Genomic DNA, 9,135 nt, shown 5'->3' with positions numbered 1-9,135 from the left:
TGAAGAGTTTAGTTAACGAAAGTTAGAGTTTGACAACTACCATAAAGTTTGTCAACATCAATGGTGAGGCCAGGGTCTTTAAAACCGGAAGTAGCAGTGCCAGCATCATCCTGCAATAACAAGGTAAAGTGTCAGTACAATTATTTAGTTAAAATCACAAGATAATATGTGGGGCAAACCCAAAGTACCTTGGGAGGAATATTGTCTGGACTTGAATTATGGCTTTCCACAACGAAAGCATTACTAGCAGCTTTCAAAGGAGACTCTTCAGAGGACGCTTTATCACCAGGAGAAACAGCTTTGGAAGGACTTGCCTTTCTCCCTTTTCTCGAAGGGGTAACAACTTTGTATTTTTTCTTCTGTCCTTGTCTAGTTTGAGGAGGGGATTTATCTTCGCCATCCGAACCAGTGGTCGAAGAAGCTTTACGCTTCGAACCCGTTGGGGGTTTCGAACTCTGGCAAGTGGAAAATGAGAAAGATGAATACTAATCACATGTTGTACAAGATTGAGAGTATGGGATAAGTATGTACCGTGGGCTTCTTATCGGTGACGAGGGAGTCACTCCCACTTGGTTTATTGCTTTTAGATGTCCTAGAGTCTTTTGGGGCAGAAGCTTCCTTGATTTTCCTCCTTCGTGCAACAGCTGTAGTTGAGACTGAAATCAGTATATCAATAAAGAAAAGATAAGTCAGTCGAAAAGATTGCCTTAATCCAAACCTTCAGGTATTGGAGTCAGGACACGAACGTGTTTAAGATCTATATGAAGATGTCCTTTGAAAGTATCCAAGGTATGCTTAGTCGGAACCACTAGTTCAGCGCGTTTTTTGGTACTCTCTTGAAGAATTTTGAGAGCATTCCCACACACGAACCAGTCTGGGAAAGGAGGACTTAGAGCCACACCAAAATCAGCACTTGGTAGTGGGGGGAATTTTGGAGGATTGAGTTTGAAAGCCACTTCATAACGTAGTTCTGGTCGAACATACGAGGGCAATTTCAACTTATTTAGTTTGGCGGAAAACTTTTCGCGCAAAGTAACTGTAGCCTCACGAACAGTCCGACTAAGATCATCAGGCCTATAGATAGTTTCAAAGAATTTTTGAAAAGCTTGGATTTCTTTAATATGAGTGGAAGTACCTTTTTGGAAGTTCTCCTGCACATCATTGAAAGCTGCAGTTAGTTCCTGAGCAAGTTTACCAGCATCAAAAATTTGAGAGCTATAATACTCTGTCCACTATTGATGAAAATTTGGTGTAGAGTAAAAAGAAGGTTCAAAAGGAATAGGAGAAAGATTGGCGACGTCAACATATTTGTCGATTTTTTGTTCACATTCCTCTTCAGTCAAATACAAAGTGTGGAAACACATATGGTTTCTTTTCTCATATAAGCACTTGGGTGTTATTTGAGTTAACCCAAATTGTCTTGAGACCAAATTCGGTTGATAGCACATGAGGATACATTGACCCTTTGATGGTCGAAGACGGTGGGAAAACAATCTTGGGGTCAGAAAGGCTTCCCAAATTTCCATAGATTCAGTTTGTTGATCCTGAGATGTTGGTGGAAATTTTCGAGTAAACCATTCAGGACCTATTGTTCTGTGTACAAATGGGGCCATAGAAGGATCGAACTGGTCACGCCGAGCAAACATCATCGAATACGCCAGGAAATGTTCATGAAGCTTTCCCATTTCTTCTTTTGGAGTTAGGTAAGCTAACCTGGTCCCCTCTATAGTTCGATTTTTGATTGTGCTATCCTCCTCATTGACATCTCCTCGAAAGGGAAGATGAGTTTCGAACGTAGCATTAAGCCACAATTGCAATAGCCAGAAGGGACCAGCGTTAAGTAAACTACCAGATTTGAAATTCTTGGTAAGGTTTGCAGCTTCACTAAGGTTTTCATAAAGAGACCCTAGAAGTAGTTGGCTGAGGTTGAGCTTTTTCCCAGCATGCAATTGATTAGCCATGCAAAGGTACCTTTTCGCAACTTGGATAGACCTTGAACAAAAGGCGCATCGTGAAAGCCATAATGCTAGAAAAGCAATATGCTCTTCATCAGATACTGTCGCTTCAGTGGTAATATGATGCTTCTGGATGAATGCCGTATAAGTGACTTGCGAATCGTTAAAACCAATAGTGTCATCATCCATTTCATTGGGGTCGAAGGTTTCACCAGTTGGTCGAAGTCCTGTAATAGCGGCCACGTCGAAAAGCGTGGGGGTAACCATTCCACATGGGAGATGGAAGGTGTTGTGAGAAGCATCCCAAAAATGAACCGCTGCTACTAGCATGGGTTGGTTGTATTCTAAACCCGTTCTTGACAGTTGAATCAAATCATATATTCCTAATGCTTTCCAGAAGGATCCTTTTTGTTTCTCTACCCTTTCTAGCCAGGCATAGTACAAGTCAGGATCTTTGGCTAAAGGGATTGACCTAAACACTTTTACAAAATTGGTCATATAGTTTAACCTAATTTTGTTTAAAGCTACAGGGACTGCGGTTGAAGTTTCCTCAATATTAGCAGATTTGCCTAAAGGAGAGCGACCGTCTTCATCTATCTTAACTTTGCTAACTAATGGTCTAGTCTTGTAGTAAGCAGGAAAAAACTTATTCATAGATTGGATATTTTCACTCGGTAACGGACCCATAAAGGCAAGAGTTTTTCCAGAGAGTTCAAAGGGAATGATTACCTGGGAAGCGTAAATAGCGCGTATCTCTTCAGTGTTAGGGTTTGGAACGAACTCTCGTTCCCCAGAACGTGTCGTTGATTGGAGCTTCAAAGCAGGTTGAAGAACATTTGAAGATGAAGCCATGAAGAAATTTTTGATTAAAAGAACAAGATTCTGAAAAGAGTGAAGATGTTTAAATTTTTTGGAGAAGAAGATGAATGAAAGGCGGTATAGATACACAAGATCAAGTATTTAAAGGTTTAACGGAAACCTTTTTAAATCTTTTGGGTAAAACCCGAGAGACACGTGGCGGCTGGTGATTTAATCCAACGGCGGTCGAATGAGTTAGCTTCACTCCTAGTATGTAGGAGTAATGATCAGGAAGTAAGGATAAAACGTGGGAATGTAGGTTATGAGAAGACATCTTTGAAAATGACAAGACGTCTCGGAAACAGTGTTATCAGTGATTATGACGCTAGTCAGCAGTCTTGGAACTTTCAAGGATCATAAAAACGAAATCTTATAATGGCAAGAAACGCCTATTTCTGTTGATTCTCGAAACAGGCATTTATTGGGGGCAATTTGTTAGCTGAAGATTTCGTTTTATGTTGTTTATCCTTCGAAGGAGTTGAAAATCGAAGGAAAAATGGCTACTGATGGTCATGCTTCGGAAAAATAAAGACTTCTAAGTTCGATGAAGATAAGTGAACGCTGAAAGATTAATGAGAGCATATGTCTTCGGGACTTAGACAAAATTCATAGAATATGTATTCAAGTATTACTACTTAGCGTGTTTTTAGTAGTGTTTGTTTAATACACTGCCACGCGTCGAAGATGGACTCAGGCGGGAAGATTTGAAATTCGAAGACGGTTTCGTAACCGTTCAACAACAGATGGCTTCGCTGGAAGTTCTGATGAGAAACGTGGCAGCAGATTAGTGTAGGACCGTTAAGGTCGAAACTAGTATAAATAGGAATCTTAGTGTTAGGATTCTGTGTGTTCATTTTGTACAAATCACTCACATATTTACTCAAGTATCAAGCGTTAAGAGAAAGAGTTCGCTGAGAAAATGTACGTATGACACCACCATTTTAATACATGTGTATTATCTTTTTGTTTTTATCTTTCAGAATTACTGCATTTCGTTTATTTCTTGCCATTTACGTTTCTGCATCTTTACTTTAACGTCATTTACTTTCGAATTACTTTCACGCTATTTACTTTCAAAGTCTTTTATATTTCTGCAGTTTAAGATTCTTTACGTTTCAATTGTCCTTTTAATTTTTATGTCATGTCACTTCGATGAAGTCATATTTATATATAACAAAGTGATTGTCGAGACTATTTGTTCTGTTAATCGAACAACGCTTATTGAAGAAGACAAATAATGAATATGGTCAGAACAAACATTGATAACAATCTTCTTGACTATGTGTCCTAGGATCAATCTAGTCGATCCTGCAAGTAACCAAATCATATTTATTATAGTTTGGAAGACTAGCGGTTGTTTACCGGAAATCACTGTAAACAGTACCTATCTTCCACCCCTATGGAGATTGGGACAAGAATATGGGTAGAGATGTAGAAAAGTCAGGTTCAGGGGTTGGAATGGAAAATTTACTACATTCCCAAGAACTAAAGTAGCATAGAATCCAATCAAAGGAATATATTCCTAGTAACCAAGATTTTAATCAGATCAACATGATAAAGATATAAAGGATTCAATTAAGAAAATTTGCATAGATCAAACACAATTAGAATAGTTTTGTAAACCGTCCAGACACGTAGTAATTCTAAAGGGTGTCAAATTGAATGGACAAGCCCAAATTGAATAGACAAGCCCTTCATACTCTACTAGAACTCAGCATATTAAATGCCGTTGCAAACATTTCAATTACAAGTGCACTAAGAAAGTTGGTTTGAAAGAGTTTGATAGGAAGAAATTCCTACCAAGAATATAGAATTAGGGTTTCAACAATAAAAGATAAAGACATTAAAAATAAGCTAAGAAAATAGAGATAAAAATAACTTTGATTTCTTTTGATATCCTTAGTAATGTCAAAGACATATAGTTCCCATAATGGATGTTCAATTAAAAGCCCAAATACACAAAAGTCCAATAACATACTAATAATTTAAGTTCTATTATTATCCGTATCATTAATAATACTACTAATATAAATAATATAATACCCTTCTATCATTGCCGCGGGGTTCACTTGAACCTTGTCCTCAAGGTTCTAAAACAGTACGAAATAAAGAAATTATGGCAAGAGATGATGAGTAACGATTCGGTTGGATATTAAATGGCTTAGAATATGACAATTTTCTCACACTTCTCTTCCAACTCAATTATTACAACCAAGATAACCATGTTGGACTTATGATGGACTAGACATTTTGCTGTTGCTTTTCTCATAAACATAATCTCATGTGTCATGGAATTATCACATGTAAGGTAATATGATTCAACATCATATATGAACTTCAACATGATATGAACCCTTTTTAAAATTTTACCAAACAAATCCGATGTCTCACTTGGATCAACACATTGAAAAAAAATTCCATGAAACGGTGTTTGGAAAGTGACTGTATATACACAAGGACAACCCAAAAAGTGACTGTATATACACAAGGACAAACCAAATTCCCTTTCATATTCATGTTCATATGTTTGATCAATGGAATTGGAACCCAATAGATAGGCGGTGTAAATCCATATTTTTTTCCTTTCCACAGTAGAAGTTGAACTACTTTAACAATCCCATTGAAAATAGAAAAATAAATTCCAACAAAGACATAAGAGATTGCATGCCCCATTTCACAAAAGATCCTAGAATAGCCAAGAGATTTCTTTTCATTTCCTTCATTCACAGAATAAATATTTCCTTTCTTTGGTACCTTAATGCTTGGATGAGGCAATATGAATTCTCCCAAAAAAGAATCAAGTGTGAAACCATTCACTTCATATCTTGTGTAAAGTACAAACATGCAAGAGCTTCCATTTAAGCAATAACCAACTGCTACTAATCTGCTACTAGGTTTCAATGCATCTTTAATTCTAACATTATTTTTATACTTCACCCTGCAAATACCAAAGATACTTCCTACAGAAAATCCACAATCAATGTTTGAGGATACCATCAAAAGATCAAAGACAACAATGTATTTTCCACGTCGTGATGGTGCCGTAATGATAACATATTCATTCTCTTCATAAACAATAAGGCATGTTCTTCCATTACTAATTAAGGCTTTCACAAATACTTCAATAAAAATCACATCCAATTTCTTTTGCTCCTCTCTTTGATAATGGTATCTCGAGAAAGTCCTAAGAGTTTATCCAATCCTATATTTCCATCCTCTTTCATCATGTAATATTGAAATAACTATTTCGACCAATACGCCTTGAACAATGGCGATTTAGAAGTAACAATCTTAGAAAGAAGTGGTGGAGGCATGATGAAATTTTTCAGAACAAAAACACGATCAGGAGATTTCGGAGGAATTTTGAATTTAACATCATTGTGAAAATCTCCATCATTGAAACCAGGCTCAACAATAAGAATCCTTACATACACATGATTTGCAATTTTTGCATGGGTTGAAAATGAAGATGACACAGGAAAAGGAACTTGAATCCGTTTCTGCTTCAAAATGGACGAAGGATTTAGAGTTCTTTGGTCACCAATATTAAGGACACGATCAACAATAGTATCTTCGACAAAGGAACACTCTTTGGAAGATTTCATGAATTCACAAGTTGGTTGGGACTCATACATATTATGTCGCTGTTGTTGTGTTCCGTACAATTCTAATGAATCTTTTATGTCCTTCTCAATAGTTGCAGGGATTGCATCAACAAAACAAAACAAAAGAAAATACTCAATGATCTTATAGATTGAATTGGTACTAAGCATAGTGTTTCTAGTCAATGTTACACTATCACCAACACAACAATGTCGCAGATGGTTCAGTCAAGGTTCAAAAACCAAAATGACGGTTTGTAGTAGATATGTGAAAATAAGAATAATCTTCTTGAGCTCAAGCCCCCTGGGATGCTTTAAATATGAATCATTCAAAATAAAATTAACAAATAATCTTAAAGAAGAATACTTTGCAGAAATCTTGGTTCTGGCTGTGAGGAAAGATTTGGGTGGTCCTGGGTCATATGGTTCGCTATTAGGGATTAAAGCATCCACTCCTGTGCTAGATCTAATTGCATATATGACCAACACAAATAACTCGTCAGCAACATAAGAGCTAAAATAGGCTGGCTTTGATGGTGGTGGAGAAGGGGAACATGGCTTCAACTCCAAATCCAACTCCTCCGCGAACGGTGGCGATTGGGTTCCATACGAAGTGGGTTGTTCTGATTGTGTTCTACACATATCTGAAGATTCTTTTAAGTCTTTTTCAACACTTTTAGGGATTGTATCTTGAAATATGCCATCAACGGAATCGTCAAGAAAGGAAGTAGCTTTTGCATACTCCACTTATTCATAACTTGGTTCGATTTCCTCATCTAATATTGGTAAAATATTTCGTCATTCAGGTTTGAAGTGCCAAAGAAAAGGATGAATAAACGATTCCCAACTTGCCATTAGATGAAGGTGAGACCATTGAAGCCACCATTGTAGAGGAGGACCTTGCAATGCTAAGACAGCCATTAACAGTTTTGACGATGATGATATTTCTGATTCAGCAAAGAATTTGTCGATGTCAAGCACCCACCCGTAAGCATCATCCTTGCCACTAGACACCGGAATGGCCATTAAAATTGGCAGAATGAGATCGAAAATGAGAGCACCAATTGATAGGAATAAATTACTACGAAGAATATAGAATTAGGGTTTCAACAATAAAAGATAAAGACATTAAAAATAAGCTAAGAAAATAGAGATAAAAATAACTTTGATTTCTTTTGATACCCTTAGTTGTGTCAAAGACACTACATATATAGTCCCCATAATAGATGTTCAATTAAAAGCCCAAATACACAAAAGCCCAATAACATACTAATAATATAAGTTCTATTATTACCCATTATCAGTAATAATACTACTAATATAAATCATATAATACCCTTCTATCAGAGTTTTAAATCAATATATTCTTAAATTATGCAGTAAGAAACCTTTTGGTATCTATAAGTCTTATGCAGTACAAACATCTACTATTCATAATTATAATTGATTGATGATAAAAATGGTTCATCTTCTTAAAATCATACAAAGTTACTCCTCAAATATGGTATTAGACCAAAAAGTGTCTACTAATGACTAAATTAATAACTAAATAACATTAACAAATTGGGAACACATGGGTTCAAGCACTTGTTCACAAAGTTTATACCTATGACTTCTACATTGGATTCACTTTTCAGCTTAGGGAATGAATCATGTGTATACTCCTACTGCAGTAACACTGTTCTAAAACTTCTACAATCTATTGATATACTAGCAGTTGGATTTAATCTAACATTTTTTTATCAGATTTGCAAGTTCCGTCAATTTAGTAAAATAAACAAGCAGTTGATACCGAAGAAGTTGGTTGTGATTTGGTTCGCGGGTATGTGGTGCATATTTTATACATGAATTTTAAATTGAGTCTCGATTTATTTTAATGAATTAATATCAAGGTTTTGTTGTAGTCTCGCTGATGTCTATTGCTAGGACTCATCGGGTGTTGTCCATTTGTGAAGTTTGATTGAGAAATTTATTTAAGTGTTATAGTCTTGTATCGATTATTTTGTATTGTTCCCTGTCGCTACCGCGAAAAAAGGATCAGAGTCGCCACTAATATATTTATCTCATTGCGGGAAAGGAATATCAGAAACCTAACTCAAAATAAGAACAAGGTCTTTCGACCAGAGAACAGGGCACGGGAGTCGGTTACGCAAGGGGAAGGTGCTAGCACCCCTCACGCCCATCGTACTCGATGGTATCCACCTATGTTTGTTTCTATCTAAAGGGTGTCTAATGTCTAAAACCTAAATGCAAATGAATGAAAAAGAAACACGGGGAAAAGAAGGAGTTATTTACAAGTGTGCTCGCTTAGGCCCCGCGACCCAATGCCTACGTATCCTTTAAAAGGAATCAGAGCGACCGTAGTTCGGCTCCATAGTTTCCATTTGTTTTGTGTTTTTTAGTTGAACAGCGGTTAAGGTCGCAATCCACGATGCTCGACCTTTGGAGACTTACACGCCTAATTTGGAATGGACTTAACTTGTTCTTAAGCAGAATGAACTTTGGTTTGTGTTTTTTATGTAACTACATGATGAACAAAACCCAATACAAGGTTTCACACCACTTCGTCACTTTGTTTTAATTCAAGCCTTTATTAAGTGTTTTAAGTGTTTTTGGTTGGGTATTTTTTAAGGGAATTTACTTTGCGATTAGAATCACATAAAATGTATAATGATCGAGAAGCAGATTAGGGAATGAATCCCACTCACTTCTATCCCATT

At 36.6% G+C, this 9,135-nt stretch overlaps 1 pseudogene; it reads right to left on the bottom strand.

The window, feature by feature from the left end:
- Positions 1-5,171: 5,171 nt before the first annotated feature.
- Positions 5,172-6,040, bottom strand: LOC131659391 (fructose-1,6-bisphosphatase, cytosolic-like; annotated as a pseudogene).
- Positions 6,041-9,135: the final 3,095 nt, after the last annotated feature.

This window comes from Vicia villosa, linkage group LG3 (genome assembly GCF_029867415.1).
Source record: "Vicia villosa cultivar HV-30 ecotype Madison, WI linkage group LG3, Vvil1.0, whole genome shotgun sequence".
NCBI classification, from domain to species: Eukaryota; Viridiplantae; Streptophyta; class Magnoliopsida; order Fabales; family Fabaceae; genus Vicia; species Vicia villosa.
This window is presented reverse-complemented; position numbering and strand designations above follow the sequence as displayed.